The sequence below is a fragment of the Mesocricetus auratus genome, unplaced genomic scaffold, assembly GCF_017639785.1.
Source record: "Mesocricetus auratus isolate SY011 unplaced genomic scaffold, BCM_Maur_2.0 Super-Scaffold_100006, whole genome shotgun sequence".
NCBI classification, from domain to species: Eukaryota; Metazoa; Chordata; class Mammalia; order Rodentia; family Cricetidae; genus Mesocricetus; species Mesocricetus auratus.
Window position 1 is genome coordinate 102,431,733 of NW_024429190.1, and position 27,454 is coordinate 102,459,186.

The 27,454-nt window shown below is 43.2% G+C and overlaps 1 long non-coding RNA gene across 1 annotated transcript in view; it reads left to right on the plus strand.

The window, feature by feature from the left end:
- Positions 1-25,422, plus strand: part of LOC110342328 — a 61,197-nt gene extending 35,775 nt beyond the window's left edge. The window contains exons 3-4 of the long non-coding RNA XR_002384373.1: positions 21,174-21,320; positions 25,273-25,422. This is a non-coding gene — a long non-coding RNA (uncharacterized LOC110342328). The remainder of the gene's footprint in view (positions 1-21,173; positions 21,321-25,272) is intronic.
- The last annotated feature ends 2,032 nt before the right edge of the window (positions 25,423-27,454 follow it).

Below are 27,454 nucleotides of genomic sequence, written 5' to 3' on the forward strand. Positions count from 1 at the left end.
CCCTCTCCCTTGTAAAAAGTAGAAACCATGTTGAGAACTCATTCTACATTCCTAGTTGAGTCTCTGCAATTGAGAAGTGACATTTATCTGAGTTTAGTCTCTTGTTGATGCTCTTGTTATCTACACGATCTGTATTTACCTAGATCACTTCCACACAATGGAACATTCCAATTTCCCAATTAAAGTTTCTCTTGATGGTATCCCCCATTTTCAAAGACTTTTGTGGTAGTATCTTGTTTGTACACATAAAGCCTGTCTGAAGAGCAGAGAATAGAGCTTGCCACTAGCTAACCATAGAGGCCTGGAGTTCTGTACAAGCAAGAGATCAAGTGACTGCCCAGCAGTAAGCTGGGTACGTTTCCCTTTCCCCTGGAGCACCATCAATCCAAAGTGGCCTCTTTTCCAGAAGAACCCAGAACCATCTTTAGCCCCAAGCATGGTGAGTAGCTCCTGACTTACAGAGTCTAGTCCACACAGAAGAAACTGCTTTCCCTCCACCTTGGACAATGGCTTATACCTTTCTTTTCTCTCCCTACCCCAGACAGAGTTTCTCTTTGTAACTGCTCTGGTAGTCTTGGAACTTTGCTTTGTAGATCAGGCTAGCTTCAAACTCACAGAGATCCACCTGCCTCTGCCTCCCAAGTGCTGGGATGAAAGTTGCCGCTACTGGCCAGACAATTCTTCATTTTAACACATCTGGGAAACAGGGTCAACGGTCCACATCGAGCCAGCAGAATTGGATGTTTTTGTTTTTGTCTGTGCATTAGTTGTTTGCACAGGTGTCTTCCATTCAGTATGGGAACAGCTATCAACAGTCCTCTCACCTTCGGTTTCTGAATCCAGTCATGGCTGCATGGCCACAGCTGCACAGCTTTGAAATCTCCCTTTGTAGCTGGGTCTCATTCTTGACACATGTAAGGGGCAGGCAGGTCATCACATGAGTTCCTAACTTAGTGAGTCTCCCAGAGCTTCCAGCCATCCTCCGTTCCTCAATGATCAATTCTTCTGTTGGCTTGTTGGTGCCTTCACACATGTCCCTCATCTCCTCTGATCTTTGATTCCTGTCAAGGAGAGTTAGCTGCCTACCCATTCCTTGTCAATGTCTACAAAGTCCCTCACATCACTCATTCTCTAGGAAAGTGGGATTACTCTGTCATTGTTCTGTGTTCCTTTAGAGCAGTGGTTCTCAACGGTCCTAATGCTGAGACCCTCTAATGCGGTTCCTCCTGTTGTGGTGACCCTAACCATTCAAATTATTTAACTGCTACTTCATAACGGTAATTTTTCCAGTATTATGGATTATAATGAAAACATCAGGTAGGCAGGATATCTAATTTGCAACTGCCCCAAAGAGGTTTTGATGGGAAAGTCCTGTACATATGTCAATAAAGCACTGTTAGCCAATAGGGAAACAAAATAGGTGGGACTAGGAGTCGAGGAGGATTCTGGGAAGGAGAAGCACAGAGAGTCACAATGTAGCTGCAATAGGGGTAAGAAGCCCGGACCCTTTTTTCCGGTAAGAGAAATACTTAGATTGGCAGTTATGGGGTAAATACTTACGTCAGAGATAGCCAGTAAGAAACAAGCAAGGTCAACAGCTTCATAATTAATAAAGTGTCTTGTGTGTTATTTGGGGACTATAACATGGCAGAGCCCAGGCGACTGGTGGGGAAAAACCAAAGCGGCTGGCAAGGAAAAGGCTTTACTCTACAAGGTTTCGACCCCCAGGTTGAGAAGCAGTGATTTAGAGTAAGGATGCTCCTGTTTTGGTCTTAAGTTTGGGCTGCTCTGCCCAACAAGGACCCACCTTATCTCTGAAGTCCTGTGCTTTTTAGGTCTCTGCCCAGAGTCTGGGTTCAGGATTCATCTCTTTTCAGACCCAGCACTCCAGTTATATGGACCTAAGCTTTCCTCATCCCTGATGGTGCCTGGCCTAGAATAGTGTAGGGCTGGTTCTCGGTTGGTTCCCTTTCTGAGACACATCCATGTCCATGCACCCACACTCCAGTTCATCTCTCACCTGCTGAGGTCATCTCCAAGATGGACCCGATGCCGTTGCCACCCCACCCACATCTGTCCTCATGTGGAGGCTCTCTCTTTTCCTCCTTGCCAGGAGCACCAAAGACACAGGGCTTTGAACTTGAGACCATGAGCCTAGAGTGAGTGGGTAAAAGACCAAGGGAAGTGGGAGAGAAAAGGGAAGGAATCAGACAGCACCGGGTACCATTCCAAAACCTTACACGTGAAGCGGCATGGGAAGGCTAGATCCATCCTCCCCTCTTCCTTCAAACCCCTCCCTCCCTTCCTCTCTCGTCTCCTTCCTGTTTCCTCGCTTCTTTCTGCTCTGTGTAACAAAGTATGAGATTTCATTATGCTCTTTTGCATCAGAATTTGTACTTTTTAAACTGCTCTCTTTCCCTGCGTCTCCATCTGCCTGTCCTTAACTGTGCTCTCTACAATCAAGAATTCTCTTTCCTGATTACATGTCCCAAGGTCTCACTGCCCTTCCTGCCTTTCTCAATACCTCATTCTCACGTCTCATGTTCTCCTTTCTAGTGTCATAGCCCATGCCCACACACATACACATATATGCGCGCATGCATGCATTCTCTCTCTCTCTCTCTCTCTCTCTCTCTCTCTCTCTCTCTCTCTCTCTCTCTCTCTCTCTCTCTCTCTCTCTCAAAGCTAAGATCCAGATGTCTGGGTTACCTTACTTAATGATTTCCAGAGCTATGTATTTTCTTGACCATTACCTATTTTTTATATCTGAACACACACACACACACATTCATTGTCTGTTCTTCTGTTGATGGACATCTAGGCTGTTTCCATTTCCTTGTATTGTGAATAGTGCAGCCTAAGCATGGATGTATAGGTCCTCTGTGGCAGGATACAGAGTCCTGGATAGACACTGTTTTTGGGTAGTCGAACCTTGGAAATTTTCTTATGAGTGACATCTTAACTATGCCTGTGGGCCAACCCCTTCCTCCTGCTTGTTTCTGTCTGGTTGTGATATTGGGAAAGATTATTGATGGAGAGGTCACTGTGATATCCTCCACTTGCCTCTTGGCCCATAGGTCTAAAACATTGACTACTGAGCCTTCGGTGACAATGTTTTCCAACTCTAGTTTAGAACATCAGTGGCTAGGGTGACTTTGCCTGTCACCTAGCTGAGGCTTCTGGAAGGAGGGGTTTCTGTTAGAGGTTGCACATGTGTAGTCCACTTCTTCATGATGACATGCAGCAGCCTGTTCCGCTCCTCATCAGCCCGTCTCTGTTCCAGATGACTGAAAAAGAAGAAAACTGGAGGAAAGTTGATGAGGAAAAAAATCTTCCCAATAGAAATCCCCCTTGTCCTTAAGGCTGCCCTTGGTGACCCTCAGATTGCACATGCTCTGTTGGGAGCTGCTTTCAGCTCACAGAGACATGTGGGAAATTCTATGATGTTTCCTTTGCTTGAATTAGCATCTGGCATTGTCCTGTGGGACACACAGAGGCGCAAATGCAATCCTCACAGTTTGGATCTCCAAACAGGACTGTGTGTCACCGGAGTTAATGCATGATGTGTGTCCCTGTACGTTTTTGTCAAGTGGGTGCATTGCTCCCGAGTTTTTGGAGGGTTCAACTCTTCGTCTGTGATTACATTTTGCAACCACTACAGTTCTGTGTATTACTCCACACAGAGATGTGAAATGAACCGTCACATTTTCTGCTGCGGTCTGAGAGTTGAGCAAGTTAACGCTTTACCCAAATTAGCCTTTTTCCTTTTATATTTGCTGTATCATTAACCTGCCCCGCTTGTGCCTGAAATAAAAATTACATCATGATCAAATTCAAGGGAGGTTTGTGTAAGCCATGCCTTGCGCGGTATTTATTGCTGGGCTTTAGGGGCAGGAGTCGGATTTATTTGGATAATTTATTCACAATTTATGCTGCGACTATTTTAGACTCTTGAACACACAAACGCATGTTCTCAACTCAATCTATTGCCACAGTGATGGTCACATGGACTCCACCCTGGTGTGGGTTTTTGCTGACATATGTAACCAAAACTTTTCAGCAAATCTTTATGGCAAGCCAGTCTTCAATATCAACTGAGAAAAAATAATCTTTCTGAGTGTTGCTGAAGCTGTTTGCCATTACAAATTTAATCTTTCTGCTGGCTATACAATGATGATGATAGAAATTACCCTTTATACGTGGTCAGGACTTCACAAATTTACTTATTTATACTTCCTGTACAATTATAATGATGGAAACTTGACTTTGTGTTTAGTCAAGACTCTCTATAATGTCTCTTTGGGCCTTGGTCATCCTGCTGGAGGAAGAACATAACAGCCATATCTGTTTAAAAGAAAGGATACCAAAGCCCAGAGAGGGGCAATGATTCAAGGGAGGCTCTATACTAGTCTCTCTATGTATACTAAGCATGTACGGAGGCCAGTTCTCCCTTCATGTACCCTCACCACACCTTTTAGACTGCTTTGTCTCATTTGAGGAACCTCCACTTAAGGTTTGACAGCCCAAGTGTGCTTAGGGTGGTTGAGAAACAGTGCTTACAGACTCTAAAATGGACATCAGCATCTGTGGTTCTGAATTTAGAAGGAATTTTATGTTTTTTGAGGTTTTGGGCAAACCATTTGAGGTAAAATAAATCTTTTTTTTTTTTTGTTCAAAGGCTGTAGCTTTCTATTTTAAAAATAAATGTTATAAAATAGACCTATGTTGCTTTGTGGGGTTCATATAACTTTGGCTTGAAGTGTTTTAATAAATTAAATGTAAGTGGGTTAGAAAAAGACAGCTGGTCTCTCCTGAATCCACCCAGGCCGGCACTAGAGGCATCTTCTGAGGGGTTCCGTGGACTCTGGCACGCCCTCACGCCAGCCTCATTTCTCTTTCGCATAAGGGATGGGGATGAAATTTTATTTCTCCTCATCCTATTCCAATAGCACCCCTGAGGTGTGACCACATTTAACCATTGCTGTACTGGGTGGGATATCCTGACCCTGAGTGGGGAGCCATTTACTGAAGCATGGTGGGTGATGGTGGTGACTTGGCCATGCTTGTTCTCCGTGACACCTTACTCTGTGGGAACAGTAGCAACAGGATGTTGACGGTGTGTATTTGGTGGGTTAGGAGTGTGAGATTTAAAGTCAGATGGATCAGGGTGAATTCAGCTCAAGATGGGAATAATCACAGTCTGCCTAATTATCGGTAAGCATGGCCATCCAGCTGCAGGCACATTTATGCAGGTGGTCTGCATTTGGTGGCTTCATTCTGATGTGTTTTTATTGTTTCACTTCTTTATATCCATGGCTCTTTTTCTTTAAAAAAATTATTAATGGTCACTTTCCCTTCCGACATGGAGCCATGGAGAGACGATCAGAATGGCTGTCCCTCAACACTGAAGTCGAGTGCTCTGGTGCTTCAAGGAAGACCAATACATTTTCTACCTAATATTTGACACTGGAGCCAAGAGGCCCAAGATCTAAACATGGCTGACATAGTTTCTGATGCCATGGGCTTGACGCTTTCCCAGCTCTGGGCCTTCCTGAGCCCTGCATGTCAAGGCTTCTTTTGATCTTACAAACTGTTATAGACATGACCTATGTATTCACACACACACACACACACACACACACACACATGTTTATCTAGACACACATGCTTATTTATGCACTGAGTATAGCTCTATACAAGTCTCTATATACTAAGCATGTACGTGTATATTTGTATACAAACACACACACAATATAGTTTGCCTTTGGAAACAGGTCCTGGCTTAGCCTCTGAAATCTTGGGATTACAGGCATGCCCCACCATAGCTGGCCTATGTGGGTGATCCTCTACTTAGCCGTGTTATCATAGCCCGACTTCAGTGATAAGCATTTTGAACCGATAGATCTCAGCATCATTGCAAGACTTCTGTGAAGGGCTTATTTCTGAAGCCCTGTGAGGCACAGCTGGAGGGAAAGGTGAAGGCATTGCCAAGGGTAAGAGATCTTATATTTCACCGGGAGGGATCAACTCAGCGTTGGCACAGCCCTCCTTCTTGTGAGGTGGGCATTTCTGAACGCGTACTTGAGAAAACAAGTTGGAGTCATCTGTGTAAATTGGTGGTGGTCTGAGGCACGTAATGCTCCAGCAGAATGTTTCTGTCAGAACTAGATCTTAGACCGGCAGTGTGGCTATGCCGGAGGTCACCCAGGCACCCCAGCATTCCACTGCTTCTGTCAAGTGTCTGACGGGTTAGCGATCTGCATTCAAGGTGACCATTCCCATGCTTGAAGACCTAGGCTCGGCAGACAGCCAGCCGAATGCCTAGAAACTGGAAGACCGCAGCGAGACCCAGAGCCCACTGGAAGGCAGATGTCCCACTCTTCTCTATGCTGACCATATGGCATGTTTCCATCTAAGTGAGGCACAGTTGTCCCAGTCATTAGGATCTGAAACATGTGTGTATCGTTAAAATAAAAAAAAGCCTTATATTCATTGTTGACAGAACTGTGGGCAAAAATTTCCAACATAGTCTTTCTAAGCTATGCCTGTAGCCATTAGAATCATCCCTAGGGTGCCACCCCCGTGAAACCTCTCAGGTATAAGCTGAGACCAGTCCTGCACATGGCACACTGATGTTTCTCATCATTACCCCATGACAACTCATATGCTGCCAGAAATAATCAGTATTTGCTTTGGAATGGTGAAAATGAAATCTAAAAATATGTTCTGCCAAGCAGTTGTCTCTACGGCGGAGTGTTTGCATGTGTCTAACCTCTTGGTGTGCCTTTGGAGATGTGGAATTCTGAGTTCAAACTACAGGCTCGGGGTGTCAGGACCCCATGGGCTGTCAACTCTAACTATGCAGGTATGCCTGAGGGGTCTAAGCTGGTCTTGGTGATGGCTGTTGGTCACTGGTCCCAGTTTCATTCCATCTCATCTCCCAGCTGATGGCTTTGGTTCCGATGATCTCGGGCCATGTCTTTATAGGGCACATTTAAACCGATTGTAAAAGACTTCTCTCTGTTGGGTTGAACTTTTAAGGGAGGCTTCTGGTCCTTGTCATCCAGTCATGTCTCCAGTACATGCCCTGTGCATGGTTATGAGACTGATGGCAATTACATTTATGAAGAGACAACTTACATTAATTGGCATCGCCACGGTGCTTGTACAGCTCTGTGATAGGAATGTGCAGTTAGGTTTAACTGGTATGTTTTCAAAGGGTAGATTCTCTAACCAATCTTAGCATCTGTTTAATGGACTGTTAGCAGGAAAAGTGGTCATGGAGATATGGGAACCAGGACTTCTAGGCATCCGGTCACATCTGTGCACTGGTTGAGAGACTGTGATGCTGTGGGCTTACAAAGCGCACCACAGCCACCTAAGACGCCAGGGCGCTGTAGCTCAGATCCTGCCAGGTTCACATTTGCCCTCACTCGAGGCACACTAGGCCTCCAAGGCTGAGGGGGGATGACCTCATGAATTTATGCTAGAAACCCGAAATGATATGCAAAAGGCTAACTATCAGCATCCCGTAAATACCACCATTTGTTATGACTGGCCGTTGGAAGGAGGTAGCTCTTGTTGGACCGCGGAGGCTCTGAGGTTACAATGGAAACAGATTAGCCAGGTGGCTTCAAATATTCCCTTAAGGATCATTTATAGAGCGTCTAGAAACTCGTTTCTAATGACTCCACCAGCCATTTTGGAGCTTTCTGAGACCATCTATAGACAAAGAGTTGAGTGGGACTTTTTGGGCTCTCTACCAGCTTCTAATCAATGGTTGTTAGCCGAGGGTAAAAAGTGGGTATCTAGCATGTCTTCCAGTTTGTTCTCCCCAAAGACTCTGAGAATCCAAGGCTTGGCAGGAGAGAGACAGCAATGACCAAGGGCACAGGGATCAGTGGGGATTAGTCGAGAGTGAGAATAACCTTGATCTTAAAGGATGTTTGTACTTCAGACAGCTGAGGAAGATTATTGGAAACCCTCCAGATAGGAACTTTGTAACATGGAGGCAAGAAGGAATCTGCTTAAGGCTGTGGGAAGAAGCATTTACTGACCCCTGCATCTGTGTTCCAAACCATGCATGGCTTGAGGCACCATGACCCTGCACACACTAGAGTTGGCTTGGGGACCGACCTTCTCACCTTTGTTTGCTAACCTCTGACAGAGGTCCCTGAGAAAGGATGGCTTTTTTTTTTTCCTTGTGGCAAATGGCTGCTCAAGCAATTTCCATTCTTCCTGCTTGCAGTGATACGGGAAATTTCTATCTTTCTTGTCTCTGTTGTAACCACAGTGACCCAGGATCTCATTGGCTGGCCTTGCTTGGGAATTGGGCCCAGCCTTGAGCCACTCACTCCAGCTGGAGAGGAGTGAGAAAGGATCACACCAGGGCATATTTGGTTGACCTGGTCTGAGCTGGGAGCAGGCACATCTTCGGGACCAAATGAGCCAACAGTTGGCTGCAAGCAGCGAGGTTCCTGCTGGGCTGAGGGAGGAGGAGGGGGCCTGTTCATCATGGAGGAGGACCTTTTTCCTGGGCTGGCTTTTCTTCTTCCCAATGTAATAACTGAATATCGAGAAATTTGTTTCATACACTGGAAATACTGAGTTTGTTTCTGCACCCATTCATGATGTCATAGCAATGAGAAAAATAACTAAAAAGACCATAAAATGTGCTGATCTAGAGCTGGACACCTAGTTCATAAATCCTGGCTAAAATCACTGTGTTTGTCCTACACTGTCTCACCTGCAGTTACATCTTGGAGCCATATGGTTTTCTGGTTTTTCGGTGATAGAGATGTGCTCAGTGTGGTGGTTCTAGGGTCTTCCAGGGTTCTGTTCTTCATGGGGCAGTAGTTTCTTTTTTCTTTTTTCCATTTCTCTCTCTCTCTCTCTCTCTCTCTCTCTCTCTCTCTCTCTCTCTCTCTCTCTCTCTCTCTCTCTCAGTGTGTGTGTGTACATGTGTGTATGCATGCTCCCATGTTCATGGGTGTGGGCACACATGTATGGGTGAGTACGGGGGCTGGAAATTGATAGTGGGTGTCCACCTCTGGACTTCTTCACTTTGTTATTTGGAGCCGTGTTTCTCCCTGAACCCGGAGTATGCTGCCTCTGGTTTGTCTCTCTGGTCAGCTGGCCTGAGGACTCCCTGCCTCTGCTGAACTGTGGCTTGGAAAGAAGTCCAGAGTGCTCACAGCGTGACTGTATAGTGTGTGTTCTGGACAATGTCAGGGCTTTCTTCCACTGGGCCCTCTCTTGGCTTCTCAGTAACCAAACAGAAGCCATTTTTAGTATAGTCTAGTATAGCTTGCCCCCCCCCGCCCCCCAGGAAAGTGCTACAAATGCAGCTTGTTAGGATTCCCTTTTCTCTCTTCTTCCTCCTTACTCTCATGTCCCTGAAGGGGGTGCCTGGTGCTATCTTTCTACTTGAATTGACTTTTTCTCTATGGACTGCTAGAGTTAATTAGTGCATTTTATTATATAAAACCTCTAGGGAGGGTAGGAAGATGGTCTTTTCATTATGTCATGTCTAGTGTAAGGAGAGCACATAGAGATTTATGGCCACTGTCCTAGTAAGCTTCAGCTGTCAAGTGCACGAAGCCTAAAGGCATAGGAGGGAGTCTCAGCTGCAGCATTGTCCAGATAAGAGGTGGCCTGTGGCTATGTTTGTGAGAGATTGTCTTCACTGATGATTGATATGGGAGGGTCCAGCATAGGCAGGTGGGCCTGAGCTGTATGAGAAAGCTCATTGAACACAAGCTAGTGAGTGAGCAGAGAGTGAGCTAGCCAACTCCATTCCTCTATGTATCTTACGTTAGTCCCTGCCCTGACTTCTCTGAAGGATGGATTACGACCTGGAAGTGTAAGCTAAATAAATAATTTCCTCCCCAAGTTGGTTTGGCCAGAGTGCTTTATCTGAGCACAGCCTTGTTCCCTTCCACGCCTTGGTTCAGCTTGCTAGCAATTCTAATCTTTCTTTGTTGGGCTTGCGTTGTTTCCCGAGCCAGTGCTCTGCAAGTCTTTCCCAATGGATTGGGCCATAAAAGGCTCTGCGTATTGAAGCTTTGAGGAGATGTCTCAGTGAATAACAACGCACTTGCTGGGCACATATGAGACCCTGAGCTCAGACCCCCTAGCAACCATGTTAAAACAAATCTGAGTGTGTGCCTATTACTCCTACACTGGGAAGCAGAGACTCATGGATCCTGGAAGCTCAACGGACAGGGAATATATTTAATCATTGTGCACCAGGTTCCAGGAAGACACTGTCTCAAAAACAAAACAAAATAATGGAGAGCAATAGAGGAAGACAAACTAACATTGACTTCTGGTCTCCACATGTGCACACATGAGCAAAAGACCCATCAGATACATGTGCACATGCATACAACACACACACACACACACACACACACACACACATACACATGCTTATTTGGCTTTGGAGGTCTAGATTTCTGAGCTTTTTAGGGCCAAATATATCATTAGACTGTGTCTTAGTTAGGGTTTCTATTGTCTTGAAGACACACCATGACCACAGCCACTCTTGTAAGGAAACATTGAGTTGGAGCTGGCTTATAGTTCAGAGGTGTAGTCCATGATCATCACGACAGGACACATGGTGGTATGCATGCAGATACACATGGTCCTGGAGAGGTAGCTGAGACTTCTACACCTTTATCAATAGGCAGCAGGAAGAGTGTGAGACACTGGGCTTGGCTGGATTATCTGAGACCTCAAAGTCCACTCCCAGTGACACACATCCTCCAACAAGGCCACACCTCCTAAGAGTGCCACTCCCTATGGGCCTATGGGGACCATGTTCATTATAAACAAAACCCCAGACTCTGCCATTCAGCAATGACCAAGGGCACAGGGATCAGTGGGCGATTAGTTGAAAGAACAACTTGATCTCAAAGGATGTTTGTACTTCAGACAGCTGAGGACGATTGTTGAAGACCCTCTAGATAGGAACTTTGTAAGAAGGAACCTGCTTAAGGCTGTGGGAAGAAGCACTTACTGACCCCTGCATCTGTGTTCCAAACCATGCATGGCTTCAGGCACCATGACCCTGCACACACTAGAGTTGGCATCGGGGCCAACCTTCTCATCTTTGTTTGCTAACCTCTGATAGAGGTCCCTGAGAAAGCATGGCTTGATTAATATTGTATTTTCTAAATCATTAGAAAAAAACTTGTTGTTGTTTCCTGTTCATTGGTATTTTGGCCGCAGTCTGTATGAAGGTGTTGGATCTCCTTGAACTGAAATTGTAGACAGTTGTGAGTTGCCATGTGGGTGCTGGGAATTGAACGCAGGCCCTCTGGAAGAGTGGCCAGTGCTCCTAATCACTGAGCTATCTCTTCAGCCCAATTCTTACTGAGTGAGGGTACAGGCAAGTGAGGTGATGTTCTCAAAGTAAAGATGTTAGGACAAGGAAGATTAATATGTGTCTGTAGTACTTCAGGGATCAAGCATGCATTCTCCCTACCAGCCTGGTCTCAGAGCTGCATCAGTCCTAAATGAACACATAGGATGCTATATTAATTATAAAGCTGTTGGCCATTTTCTATGGCTTCTTAATGGCTATCTCTGACTTAATATTAACACATAACTACTAACATATATTTTTATAAGGTCTTATCTTACCGAGGACTCAGCCTCATGTGTCCTCTCTTCCAGGGATCCCATGGTGACTCTCCTCTAGACTACATTTCCCAGAATCCTCCTTGACTCCTAGTCCCACCTATCCTGCTTCCCTATTGGCCAACAATGCTTTATTTATCAACCAGTCAGACAAACATATACACATAAGGACTTCCCCCATCACAGGGAGGTGGTTCCCTCATTAGTATTTTGGGGCTACTGAGTCACCATTTGAGTCAGAGAGCCTTTGAGGTAGACCATGCTAAGGACATTTTTCCTCAGTACAATGAGTGTCCTCTTCTCAGCAGGTTTGTGTTTAAAGTAGCTCTGACTGGTGGCATTGCTGTGGTTAGCGCCCTAGGTTAGTGGACACGCTTTACTGACAGCTGTCATCTGTGAGTGGAGCTAATATCATGTTCATGGGGCTAGACCCAGAGACATGGATAAGTAACACTGTGTGTCCTGTCACTGCGACAGAGGTTCCTATGATTTAATGTAGTCTGCACAGTCACCCCCACTTGGCTCTAGACTACTGATACATTTGCTCCTGCCATCTTTGTTGTGAGTTGTGGTCGGTGCTCCTGAGAAGTCTCAGGGCTGGAATTTCAGTAGAGTCTCAATGTAGGCTGAAAAAACTGTCTTCCAGTGTGTGTGTGTATGGGGGGGGAAGGGGTGAAACTGAAATTTGGTATTGATAGGAAGGTTGTGGGGTGGGGCTACCTCCACTCACTGTAACCAATTGTTCCTTCTTTACCAAAAATAAGTAATGCTCAGGAGTGGGGAGATGGATCAAGGGATAAGAGTGCTTGCTGTATAAGCGGGGAGATGTGGATTTGGATCCCCGATTACCTATGTGAAGTTGGTATGGGCTTGCATGCCTGTAACCCTATCTCCAAAGAACGGGGGAGGAGGGAGGGAGGGGTGGAGAGATAAGGTAGATGGCCACAGAGCAGAAACAAAACATCTTCCCCTGGCCTTCACGTATGCACAAGTGCACACTCCCCCTTCCCTTGCAAGCTCACGTCACATACACAGAGACTGACCCATTACTTAGGCATGTTGAGCTGAGGTGGCCCCATAACTTCAGGAGCTTACAGAAACCTAGGCCGGCTGTATCACCACCTGCATTAGGGCTTTTAAACAGCAATATGGAAGTGTAATTCAAACAAACCCTTTCTTACCCAACTTGTTCTTTGGTCATGGTGGTTTCAATGCAGCAGCAGAAACCCTAAGTTTTTATAATCATTTATCATTTGTGAATTTCATCTATGCATAGGATGTGTTTAGGTTTCTCTCCCAACTTTATGTGCTCTTAAAAACAAAGTAACACTGAGTCCACTTAGTGCTGTCTATATGTAAGTGGGTGGAGGACCATCTACTAGAGGGTGGCCTTTAAGAAAAATGACTCTTGCTCTTGCCAATAGGTCATCAGATAGGGGGTGGTACTTTATGAGTCCCTCTTCTATCCATAATGGCATTTTAGTTGGATTGTGTGCAGGTTCATGTGTGCAATGGCCCTGTCTAGCAAACACTGTTCCACAGCAGACACCTTCTCCCCTCTGGCTCTTAAAATATTTCCATCCTCGCTTCCATGATGGTTCTTGAGCCTTGGAAGAAGGGGGAATGATATAGATGTACCATTTCAAGATTTATTTACTACATTTGTCCAGTTCTGAATCACTTTATTAATCCTATCTTCTTTGAGAATATCTCCAGTGAGGGTTAAAAGATGCACTACTCTATGGATATAAAGATAAGAACTTAGTTTCTTACTATGTCTCTTTAACAAAATAAAATAGTTCTAGATTCTTTCCCAGGACCTATGCTATAGCCAGTCATTTTCCCCCTATTTTTTAAGCTCAATTAGTAGTACCAGGCATGAGTGTACTAGATAGACATCTCATGTACCCGAAGCACTGACCACACCCATTTGGGTGTGGTCACAGGTACTTGAGGAGAGGCAGAGATAAAGGTCAAGGAAGGAGGGGTCAGGCTGGCTCTTGGGCTTGCTGTGAGGTCGGAGACAAGCAGAGCGTTGACCTCAGTTCTTGTTTTCTTATGTAAGTGACTTCTCTCTCTAATAAAGTATCATATGACTTCCCTTCCTGGTATACTTGGTGTGTGACTCCTTATCCCTCATCACATGAGTTCCATCTTTAAATCAATTCATGAAGTGATTGGTTACTCACATACCATTCATGGCATTATTATACCAGTGTACATATCTTATCAGGCCAATCTTACTGTAGCTCCTAGAGTTCACAGCTTTGTAAGACCACTGATTACTTTTCTACTCTGATAGGACCTTACAGCACCATGAAAGTTAGCCAGTAAGAATGATACTTTCCAGGTCAGTACCAACCTGATTTTTCTATTTCCTGTGACTCATGCTTGTGTTGTTTTCAGCAAGTGAGTCTTACCATCAAGTTCTGGATATTAACCAAGAACATTGACATTAGTTTGTAATTTTGGGGGTTTGGTTTTGACTACAGGATTTTACTGACAACTGGAAAAGAGGTAATCCATCCTGGCATGTGGGCTTTTTATTTGGTAGTCTGGTGTGTGTGTGTGAGAGAGACACTGTCCTCCATTAAATGGAAATATATGCTTTTAATGTTTTTTTTTAAGTTTTTCTACATTGCCTAGGCTGGCCTCACACTAGTAGTCTTCCTACTGCAGTCTCCCCAGTCCTTGGGTTATAGACATGTATCACCATATTCAGCCTGTGCTGGGTTTAGTTGGTTATTGGACTCTCTTTAAAGTGTTCACAAGTAATCTAGACACCACCATGCTTTAGAATCAGTTTGCAATTGTATTATAAACATTCTGCCATTTCTGTCTTTGGGAAGGGTAGAGAATTATTGTTCTTCTTTCTTCTGGTGTATCTTTGGCTCTGCTCAGTTTGATCAAAAGCCCATCATTATGTACACAAATTATCTCAAGTTCTGAAACTCGTTTACTCTAAGCCTGAAGGTCATATCAAGAATAAGAAAAGCTTCTAAGTATTATATAAAGTGTGAAACAAGTCTGCATTGACAAGACAGAATCAAATGTATCATTTTCTCCCTCACGTCCTTGACCCCCTCATGTCTCTGGAGGGCCATCGGATTGGGTCTAGGCTATTTACACCACCACCGTGATGAATTTATCGATTCCATGTTGTGTCAGTAAATACTAGCTATTTTTCAGGCCCCTGAGCAAAGATCTTAAGTTTTGACCTCACTCACAGGCTTCAGTCTCATTCATTTTTACCTGCTTGGATATGTAGAGGGTCTCAGACTTAATATATGCCAGATAGTATTTTTATTTCTCTGGCCCATCACCATGACTCTTTTCTCTCCAACTCTTTTGAATCTTAGCAAATGTCACCATGGTTGACTTACTTCCTTGACCTGGTACCTGATGGTTCTTTTCTTTGATTATCCATCTGTAGTTTAGGTGGGTCTGCATTTGATACACTGGTTCATGTGTCTCTACTGTGCCCCTTTTGTGGTCTAAGCCTTAGTAACCTCTTTCCAAGTTTATCTTAACATTCCCACTCTACCCCACTGGTCTTTGAATCTCATTGCAGTGTGTTTTCTGCTCAGAATGATGTTTCAGACAAGGAAATTTCATCTTTCTTTGGTTTTGTGTAGCTATTTCTTCCAAATTGAAGCATTCCTTCTTGGAGGGAGGATGTGGGGAATCATTAAACTCAGGAAGTAAAGGAATATGCAAGACCCAGGAAGTAAATGAAACTTACAAGGATCAGGAAGCCCAGAGAGTTACAGATTCCCGAGGTATCTTTTCTAGTTGTGTGAGCAGTGAAGTTTGCCTGGCAGAATAGACTCTCCAGTTAGTCAGGCTTACTGCTAGTTGGACAGGGAGCACCAAGAACATGGGTTTTTTTTTGAGTCAGAGTTCAGGCTGGGCTGAGATTTTAGTTGGTGCAACTGTGTATTTTAGTCACTCATGCTTATTAAAGTAAAATCTCACCCATATTTCTATAAATATTCCCAGTAAACTCACTAATGCACTAAGCTAGACTTTGGTCTGTTGGTACCTTACCTGGGCTGCACAGGCATTATTAGTGTCTCCCAGGAAAGGTTACACATACTGTCATAGATATTCATGGTCTATCACCATTAGATCGTAACAAGGCTGGAGTGGTCTGGTCCCCACCTTCTTCTCTGAGCTCTCTGACCTCACTCTCCTCTAGCCATCTTGTCTCATTTGTGAACCTAACTGCACTAGTCACATTCACGACAGCCTTTGAATCAGCTGCTCTGTTCACCAAGAATTCATGTCCCCTAGTTCTGGTTTCTCGCCCCATTCATGCCTCTATTCAGGGGTCACGGAACATTCCTAGTCTGATGTCTGCCCCTCATCATCCTTTCGTTTTTGTTTTGTTTTCTCCTCAGCACTTGGCAGGATGTACTTCTTTGTTAATTCATGCCTACCCTCCTTAGACTGTCAACCCCAGGAAGGATGACTTTGCCTGTCTGGTTCACCACTGCGTCCCACGTCCTGGCACCAAATTCCCGTTCAGTGTATGTTTCTAGAAGTGCTCATGAAGAAGACTGAACATCATATGTATTTCTTGCTGTCCTTTTAGTCTTCATGTATTTTAGACTACAACTGCCTTTTGCAGTTTGGATTTATTATATCAACAAGAGGAAAATAAAATAAATGGGCCCCGGATACATTTCTTTTTTCTTCTTCTGGAATGTTGGATTCTCCTTCTGGAATCCGGGGCTGTCTCTTTTTCATCTTGCTCTGGAACAAGCCAGAAAGCATTTCTTCCATTGTTCTTAGCATTTATGCCTATGACTCAAGTTTCTAGAGGCATAATTTTCTTTTGTGTTTCTGACTTCCTGGCCTTCCTTTTGCTTCTATTGAGTATCATCTTTTTAAATCTCAGCTCATCAGATAATTTGGCTTTCTTGAAAAGCAAGCAATCCACGGTAGAGTATTGTTGTCTCCATGTATTTGATGAAGCATTGAGATTTCTTACAAAGGACTCACTCACAACCATGCCTCAAATAGAAGTCTTTTCTAACAGTTTTTATTCTTGCGGCTGCACTGACAATAACTTAATAATAATTACATTAATTATTTGACTGGTAAAACTGTGTAGCATAGTATAATATGTGAGACACAAAATTGTGAAAGCAAAAGTGAGTAGAAAATATATTAATACTTTAGGGAATATCCTGTTAATTAGTGCCAAACTATCGTAGTGCCGGGCACCTGTAAATGGTGACGGTATAGTGACACGCTGAAAGGTAAATTTCAGATGTCAGTGGTTATAGAAATTAATTGTATGCTTAGTGTGGAATATGTGACTGCAATTACTTAAATAGTCTGACTCCACTGTCTCCAACTTGTAGTACTTTCTCTCTCAATGATACCTCCTTTAAAACATCCATGTTGATGCATGTAGCTTCATATGTATTCTGCATTATTCCAATTCCCTCACGGAGAGACAATTTAAACTCCTTCCTTTCTCTCTTTCCCCTTCCTCGGCTCATCTGATCCTTCCTGCCTTCCTTACTTCATTCTTCCTTCTCTTTCTTTTGTTAGTCACTGTTATGAATGGACAGTAATAAATGAAAGACTGTCTTTGACATGTCTGGGAGTTCCTCCAGAACATAAGAAGAACGGGGTGCTGGTTCACAGGCCACAGTCATCTTTAATCTTAGTAAATGCCTCCAAATTCCTCTCCAAAATATTTGTCCCATATTACGTGTTTTTCTCCTTTCTCCTACAAACATAGTGAGCAATGATGCCTGTTTTCCAGAAAACATTAGTGAATTGTTGGTGGATTTTCTATATGATAAAGTTATAAGTTTAATATGCTTTCTTGTCTTATTGCATAGGACAAGAACTGTATTAGGTATAAGTAATAGGCAAGAAAATTCATGTATTTTTTCTACTGTACAGTTGTTGCTTTTTTAATATTATGTAATATTATGTCAGTCTTCTGTAGGAATTCCCATTTCAGATACTGAATCCCTTTTATTGCCAGAGTGCAAGTCATCTTTCGCTGTGTAATAATTGTGCCATAGTTTTCTCCTCTCTCCTGTGGTTTGTGGGTAGTTGGATCGCTTCTAGGTTTTGATTCTTATGAATGGGGTGAATGGAAGGTTTATTTTTAAAAAATGTTGTATAGTGCTGAGGAGATGGTCAGTTAATAACGTACATACAAGCATGAGGACCTGTGTGTGGGTGCCTACATCTCTTTGTAAAATCCAAGCATTATGGTGCGCACATAGAACCTCAGCACTTGCCTAGGGTTTGGGAGGCAGAGACAAGTGGATCCCTGATGCTCATTGGCCAACTAGCCCTGTTTAATACAAAGACCTGCAGGTTCGGGGAGAGATCCTGTAGCCACAAAAAGGTGGCAAGTCATCCAGGAAAAGCATCAAATCTCTATCCCTTTCTTTTGTGCACAGGTGCTAGAAAATCTACGTACAAACATGCACACACCCACAGTACATGCTCCATATACAGAGCACAACACACACACCCATCACATAATGAAAAGTGTGTGTATAAGACTTTTGTGACAAGTTTCATTTTCATGGAGTACAATTTTGGGGTCATATGCTATGATGAGGTTGGTGTTCATTTTCCATGATAAAAATGTCCAGTTACTCTAGCACCGTTTGTTGAAAACAGCATTTTTATTCCTTCACCTTGCCCTCTGTGTGCAAACGTCTCTGCCTATTTCTGTTTCCATATGTCTATGCAATCACTACACTTTCTTGTCGGTCATGACTCTAGAAAGACTCTGGAAATCAGGCAATATAGAGCTTTCAGCTTTGATCATCTTTCAAAATTTAAAGTCACTGAGCACTTCCTGTAAAACTTTCTAGGATTTAGATTGGAATTCCACTGGTTTATTGATCAATTTGGGGACTGTGACAACTTGTCAGTACTTTGATTTTAAACTCATTAACACAAAGTATCTTACTGGGTCTTTAAGAAATTCTTCCAAGGCATGTTTTCTAGGTTTTTTTGTATATGCCCCATTTTTTGCTTACTTTTAGCCTTTTTATATGTGTTATACATCATGCCTCAATGTATGTGTGTTCATGTGTGTGTGTGAACACACATATGTGTGTGTATATGTATATGTTCCATCTTATTCATTGAGGTAGGGTCCTTAGCTGACCTTGGGGCTCATCTAGTTAATCAACTTATTCCTGGGGTGCCCTGTTTCTACCTTAGGAATTCTGGGATTACAGGTGTGCCACCACACCCACTCAGGTTGATATTTTACTTTATTTTTAAAGATCCTTAAGAAACATTTTCAGAGTTAGAGCAAAAGGAGGAGGATAATTTTCTACTAACAACTTGGTAGGTTTGTGTTGAATAAGAAACCACCGCTGCTGTGCTAACATCCCCTGAAGTCTAGGCTTTGCTCTAATGCTATTGATTTTCCCACTGTGTTCTTTTTTAGTTCTAGGATCTTACCCCAGATGCCCCATCATGGTTAGTTCCCACGTGCCCTTTGTTTCCTCTGGACTATGGTAGACTTTCAGAACTCCCTTGTTTTTATGACCTTGACAATTCTGAGGAACACTGGCCAGGTGTTTTACAGAACACATACACTTGCTAGTCTCTGATGGTTTTCTCATAGTGGGATTTGGATTTGGGGGACAAAAGCCACCAAGGTAAGCAAAAGCTATTGTCATCACGCCCTCCACTTCATATATGATTGGATCAGGATTTGACTGTGGAAGGGGCTGATCTGTGACCTCAGCCAACTGTGAATTCAACTCTAGCTAAGTTCTTTAACCCTGTTTCATTGTCTACCTCGAGTTGACACTTTCTTGGTACAATTTGAATGTGTGGAAGGAGGGTATGAATTGTCAGGACAGGGGATTTCCTCTCTGGTTCCAATTCAGTTTGTGTTTTTATCTGGGCTGAGCTGATTTCTTCTGATCTTGCTCTCTGCAAGACTCTGATCTTTGTCCACCTGTACCAAGTAGGAGCTGGCCTCTCTGTCCAGGAATTCAGGTTTCTAAGTATTGCTTATAGACCCTTGGAACAGAAAGACTTAATTTTTTCTTAATATTGTCTTGGTTTTTAGCAGAAGAGAAATGGTCTGTAATGTTCTAGATCCTAGTCAAAGTTACACATTGAGGTTAATTTTCATAATGTTTCTACTCCTTATACCTTTTTCTCTTGTCCCGCTGACATGCTCAAAGTCCTCTCTGTTCACCTTTTCTTTGATCTTCCTGCTAGCTTGCAAGGTTGTGTATTCCTTTTATGTATGCTAAAGGTATGTTTTTCTGCATGGTTGCTTAACTTACAATCAAATGTATGTTTTCCTCTCATCAACCTGCTTAATTATGTGTTACGGTGATCCCATGCTTTGTCTCCCCCTCTTTATCCTACCAGGTGAGTAATAATTATGATTATTTGGCCACAGGGGATGCTTACCTGTTTAGATCTTCCCCTCTGGCCTCCCCGGCCTTTCTCATCTCATTTCTTCCTGTGAGGTTTTACATTCTTTCCTTCTGGGACCCCCTGCTTCCATTGGTCTTTCAGCCAAGAGCTGTGTAAAGGTGAAATTGTGCATCTGTGCAACACTGTATTCAGCTCACTCTCACTCCCGGATGGTAATTAAGCCAAGGAGAGAATTATCAGCTTACTATTTATTTCTCTTCACTATTTTTGACACATTACTCCAGTTTCTTCTGACGAACACATTTTTGAAGCAGTCGCTGCTGGTTAAAACATTATGTGGTGGTCATAAATGTGACTACTGACCATGTCTGTGATTTTCTCATTGTCTCTGTGGTTTTGCTCTAAAGTGTCTGTAAATGCATCATTCGGGAGTTTCTGATGTTTAATATTTCAAGATCACTTGAGAATTTTCTTGCTGTGTAGCCCTGGCTGGCCTGGAACTGACATGCAGATCAGAATGGCCTCAAACTCAGAGATGTCCTCTTGCCACTGCGTCCCAAGGTCTGGGAATAAAGGCAAGTACCTCCATTCCCTGCCCATGACCTATAGTGTTTTAAATGTGAAAGCTTCATAATTTATTTTAATATTCAGGAGTTCGATAAATTCCTGTGGTTATATCATCTTTTAAGAATTTTTCCTTGAGTCGGCTGGTGGCGGTGAACACCTTTAATTCCAGCACTCAGGAGGCAGAGGCAGGCAGACAGATCTCTGACTTCTAGACCAGCCTGGTCTACAAGGAGAGTTCCAGGACAGCCAGGGCAACACAGAGAGACTCTGTCTTGAGAAACCAAAAGCAAACAAAAAACAAACAAATAAAAAATAAAATAAAATGTTTTCCTTGAAGTTTGTACTCATCAGTTTTCAGAGTAATTTTAGAAAATTTTATTAAGTGCTCAAATAATTAGATAATCTTTATTTTTAATGTAATTTTGAAGAAAATACATTTTCATATCTAAGAATATTTTTGGCACATAGATTTATGTATTTATCTTTTTAAGTACAATATAGATGTATAGTTTTATTTATGTAGGTCCTGAATATGTCATATTATTTATTTCTCTCATGTATTGTAGACTAGCCTCAGCTTTGCTGTGTAGACAAGGATGATTTCATACCATGCCTCAGCCCCGGGCATGCTGGGATTGGATGATCTCATACCACGCCTCAGCCCTGCGCATGCTGGGATTACAGGTGTGTGCCACGCTTCCCATTGATGCAAGGTGAGGAACCAGACTTGATTCTTCCTGTGTGCTAAGTGAGCCTTCTACCAAGTAAGCTGTGTCCCTGGCCCCAGCATCTTGTCATCTACAGTGTTGGAATCTGATATTCTCCTGGACCTTCAGCAGACTAGTGGAGAAATTCCTATTCGGTTTTGTGTACTTACTTTAATTCGGTATAATGTATTCAATTCTCTTCTTGGCTTTTTAAGTTTAAAATATTTTAATTTTCAAAAGTAAATTTAAAATTTTCTAGATTAAATAAAAACCCTATAATAGGCAATAGCTGCGTTTTCGCTATCTAGTTCCCTTGCCTATATTATACAGCCAACTAAATGGAAGGGACACTGCCACTACCCCATTTTTAATTTCACTGTGAGTAATAATAGCATTTCTCTAAAGGACACAATTCTCGTGATTGATTTCAGATATTCACACACACTCAGATTTTTAAAATTCCTGCAGCTCTTTTTTTGTAATCTGTGGAAAGTTGAGAAAACACTCTTTTGCTTGGAGAGTTCTTTTAATTGTCAAGTATTTCATGCACATATAAAAACAGTAAAACGTGTGTGTACGGTTCAGTGAAGGATCAATGAATCTCTTAGTACCTATTTTCTATTTAGATAAAAAAAAATCCCCAGGCTTTCTAAGCTCCCTGGGGTTCCCCCTTGATTTCTGCTTCCCCTCTCCACCTGTGGTAACCAGAAACCAGGAGTTTGGTTTCCTCATTTCTGGCTTTGTGTTATTGCTGCGAAGAACATACACACCCCTAGCCAACGGTTTCACATGTTAGTTTGAATGTGCGGTAGACGAATTACCTGACTTGCCATCTTTTGTAACTTGTGTCTTGCTTGTGAGATGCCTGTGTGTGATTGTAGCGAGACTGTAGCTGTTGGCCCTCAGTGCCGCTCACAGCTCGTGCAGAAAGTCTGCAGTGCCGTCCATTTCTGGCTGCTGCTTGGCATCGGGCTTGTTTCCAGTCTGGCTCCTCTGTCAACAGCCTGGCCGAATCCGTTTGTATGTGTTGTGGGCATGTCCGCGCAAGAGTTCTCTGAGCTTCTTGGCAGGGTTTTCCAACCAATGATTGGACATCTTGGGTCTTGGTGCCTGTGTGTGACCGCTTCATTGGATAGCGCGGAGATGCTTTCCAAAGTGTCTCTGCCACTCACTTTCCCATCAGAGGTGCGGCGAAATCGCACTCTTTGGTGCCCTGACTAACTTCTAGCACTCCCAGAGTGTTTCATTATTACGTGCCCATTCCAAGATTGCATTTCACTGCAGTGAGGACCTCAACTTTCCTGCCTTCCCTCCCTCCTTTAGTGAAAGAAAACGCCACACTGAGTAGCCTAGCTCTAACCATTAACTGTAGTAGCCTAGCTCCGTCTCAATCCTCAGTCCTGCTTCAGCCTCATGAACACTAGGATCTCAATGGGGTTTTCATTCATGCTTGTCTAGTGATTCCTTAAGATTTATCATCTCTTAAGCCTGCTATGTTACATTTCCGTTTATAATTCTTTGTATTACATTTTGATTTTGGAAATCCTTTTTATCCTAGATACTAACCCTCTGTTGCTAATCATTGTAAAATGAAACAAAACAAAAATCTCAGTTTGTTACCTTTCATACACGAGTTCTTGACTTTCAAGTTCTCAAAATTTTATTTTACTTTGCTGTTTTATGTTTGCTGTCCTTTTTTTGAGATGTTTTCCTTGGTGAAGTCAGAACGTGACTGCTTCTGTCGATTTCTGGAACATAAGCTCTCATCGCTGAGGGTGTTGTTTGTGACAGCTTTGATGCATGGAAGGCCTTGGGGGTTAATATTCAGCTTTTGTCTAATTTGTTAATAGGATAAACCACACTCACTTATGCTTTTATGCCCTGTCAGGGTTACTTTTTGGACACACTGAAATTGAAAATGGCATGTTATTGCTTTATATGTTTCTCAATTTGGTTTGCCAATATTTTGTTTACATTTTTTTCTTGGATGCTGATGAGCACAGTTGGCCTGGTACACTGTGTCTGTCTTGTTTGGAATTAAGGTCAGGTTGGTCTAGTAAAAAGAGTTCTCTAGAAGGGTTTAGGTCAACTTAGAATTATCTGTCCTTTTCTGTTTGGTAGAGCATGCTTGTAAAGCCATTCTGGGTCTAGTGTTTCCTGGTCTTAACATTTGTAACTATTGATGTGATTCTTAAGATGGCAGTACAATTTTTGACTGCCTTTTCTTCCTTTTTGAGTCAACTTTTTAGGTATATTTGTAGAAGTGTGTGGATTTAATGGAAGTTCATGCTTATTGGCAATAAGCTGTCTGTGATAATCCTTAACCTTTGCATCATAACAGTTCCTAGGATTTTGTCTTTCATTTCTAATAGTGTTTATCTTGTATTTTCGTTATCGATATGACAGTAGTTTTCTAAGAAATAGCTATTGAGTCTACCAATAGTTATTCTTATGTGTTTGATTTCTATTTTTATTAGTTTTTACTGTTCATTATTTTATTTTAGGGTGTGTAATACATGTGTGCATACTTGCTCCAGTGTGTGTGTGTCTGTGTGTGTATATATGTGTGTATGTGTCTGTGTGTGTTTCTATGTCTGTGTGTGTATATGTGTGTGTCTGTGTGTGAGTGTGTGTGTGTCTGTGTGTGTATATATGTGTGTATGTGTCTGTGTGTGTATATGTGTGTGTCTGTGTGTGTGTGTGTGTGTTGGGGACAGAAGCTGGCATCAGATGTCTTCCTCAGTTGTTATTCCTAGCATTCAGGGTCTCTCCCTGAACATGACGATCCCTGATTTGCACAGGCTGGCATGTGGATTCCAGGGATCCTCTTGCCTCCAAGTCCTGAGTGCTGAGATTACAGAAATGAATTACTATGCCTCTTAGAACTTTATTGTTTCTAATTAAACAGTGACAGCATTATTGCTTTATCTGACTTCCTTAAGTTTATAATTTTGAATTTCATAATTACTCTTTGACAATTTTTAAATTTCCAAGCATAATGTAGTTTTTCTTTTTGTCCTTCCATCTGTCCCACTATGTTCTAACTGGAGTTAGCACTGATCAGGGCATGCCATGAATGATACTGTCACTTTAGGCTGTGAAAAAAATATTTTTCCAGATTTTCCAAAAACAATATTTTAAGAATTGTGTGTGTGTGTTTTGCCTGTATGTGTCTGTGGGCCATTTGCATGCACTGCCTACAGATGCCAGAAAAGGGCGTCAGATCCCCAGAGGCTTGGAGTCTCAGATGGTTGAGAGCTGCCCTCTGGGTCCTGGGAATCAAACCTGGTCCTCTAGAAAAGCAGTCAGTGTTTTTAACCTCTGAGCCATCTGTCTGGTCCCAGGAAGCTAGCTTTCTGGGGTCCTGTGTGAGAAGTGTGTGTAGATGAATCAGAGTGTATTCAGGTACTCAGCTCTGCATTCTCCTATAAACAATAGATTTGAGATCTTTGTCATCTTCAGATTTTAATGATATTTCTTTATGCTCATACCGTTGCTTTGCCCCAGCCCCAACTTGGTATTATTTTCATCATGAGTGCGAACACTCTCTACTGGCTTTTGTAGGGTGAAATTTGGTGCTCCGCCATTAGCCATGTGGCATATTAGACGCGCATACAGATGTATATAAAAGAGCAGTTTACCACACCGCTAACCACACCCACTTTAGGCATGACTAAAGACGTATACGGACGTACTACCAAATTTCACCCTACAGGCTTTGTTGCCCACATAGTGATCACTCGTTTTGCTCCTCCTCCTCCTCCTCTTTCTACCACTTTATTTTCCCAGAGTAGTCTTTCTTCTCAAAATTCATCCCCTAGAGTTTCAGTGTTGAGGACATTTTGTATATCCTGTTTGTGGATGATTGCTGTTTTCACTTGTGCCTGTGTTTCGCATTGTGCATTTCTCTAGGTTAACCTGTACCTAGATGTCTAATGTCCTCTGCTCTGGGTTCCAGATGCGATCGCTTGTGTGTCTCCTGAGTGAACCAAGGATGCACCCATCAGTGCCATCTCTACCCTGAGTTGTGATGGAGCCAAGGGGGGTTCTTACCGTTTGAACTTCCTGTCTCCCAGACTTGCATGCTAAATAAACTTCTTTTTCAACAGTTGTCTGCATCTGGTATTTTGTGACAGTGGCAGGAAGCTAACTAGTACACCCGTGTCTTGCAGATATTATCGATGCTCTTTTGTCCCAGTGGAGGTGTGCTCTCTGGAAGTTTGCAGTCAGCTGCTCTGTGAGCATCCCATGCTCTGTCATCATCTGCCTCCAGCCCAGTGGCTCTCAACCTTCGTAGTGCTGCGACCCTTTAACACAGTTCCTCAGGTTGTGGTGACGCCCCCCCCCAGCACAAATATTTCCATTGCTACTTCGTAACTGCAATTTTGCTGCTGTTGTGAACTCTAGTGTCAATATTTGTGCTTTGCAGAGTCTGTAGGTGACCCCCGTGAAAAGGTCGTTTGACTCCCACTTCTTTAACTCACCCATTTCTGTAGTCCTTCGCTACGCGCCTACGGTGCCTGAAATACAATAACACCCTCTTTGATAGCGTACTTGTCTTTTCTCATTTTCCCGGGTCTTGTTAGACTATGGCTTGCTCTTCTGGCTTGGTCCTCTGTGTCTCTTAACCTCGTGTGCACATCATCCATCTTCGCCTTTGGACTGAGTTCAGACAGTCTCCTTGGACTATTTTGTTAATCACCCCTCCCCGCCCCCAATTCCAAAGTTCTGGCTCAGATGTAACCACACGTTGTCGCTTCCTCAACTTAGTGACTTGCCTCCAAGAGGAGCAGGGCATGCCCTGTCAGCATCTAGATGAAGACCAGATCTCTCAGCTTCAGGTCCAGAGATGACAGACTCTCCAAGATGTGCACAGACTCTTCTTGGATAGACTTGGAGCCTCAGTAGGTCACGTGCCACACTGTGCATTATTTATCCTGCTCTTAGAATACACCCAGGGGTTTCTAGCCAAGAACTCTACCAGTGTATGTGTCTGTAATTGACCACATCAGGGGATGAAATCACCAATTACAGGCTTCATGCTTTCAGCAAAGAATATAATTTTATCATAATATTGATAACAATTCCACAGGCCACATGATTTTCTCCAGTGGGGAAAGACAAGCCCACACATACTCTTCACTCCCCCACTCCCCCTGTCCTTCTGTGACAGGCTTCGGTGGCTTCTCTGGCAGTCACCCTTGGCACCGTACCTTTTTGGTATTACAGGGTTTTAATCAGAATCTCCTAAAATGACTGACTTATGCCTTAATAAAATCAGGCAACCATGCCCCAGCCGTGAGCTTGCTCGAACTTCTGGGAAAGATGTATAGTGGTGGCCATGTTCCTCTGGTCCTATCTCTATTCTTCTTCTTGTCCTGTGTTATATGGAGCAACATGGTCTCAAACTATAGTGACTGTTGAGGACATCCATCCAAGCATTGACTCTTTAGTTGAGAAGAACTTGGGGTTCTTTAGGGAGGACAAGGGGTCCTCCACAGCATCACTCAACAATCCAAGCCTGGGCTAGTCCCTCCAGGCTAGGATCTCATGTATGTGCCTGATTCTTTAGGCTCCATCCAGCATTTGCTAAGCAGAGTGAGGAGCAATGACTTTGCTATTGCCAGATCACTGTGGTTCATCAGAAAGCTATGACTCACCTTCTCTTCCCCATCCCCCTCTCTACCATCACTAGTACAGCCCCAGGCAGGCGGCCTGGCATGGTATCCTGGCCTCTGACTCTGGTTCAGAGATGGGCATGTGCTCCAGTTAGAAACACACTGAGACTGTTGTTTGAGGTATCAGAAGAGAGCCATAACCTCTTTTCCGTGGAACCATGAAGGAATAGGAGTAAGGTATTCTCAAAAGTCATCTTCCCACCTTGAGAGAGTAAAATCTTTCTGAGAATGGAGTGTGCCTGTGCACACCTCTCCTCCATGGGCATGTGAATTGAGAAACAAGAGTTTCTTTCTGAGCACCTGGATCCAGCTGTGCCTAAACTTATCCCCCCTCCTGGGGTTTTGAGTTCCTTAACTCAGTCAAATAATAACATAGGCCTTGGTATCTTTTGATGGAGATTTCTCTGGATCCTGATCAAGGGATCCATGTAACCTGCTTCTTAGGAGTATGAGTGGGGAGGC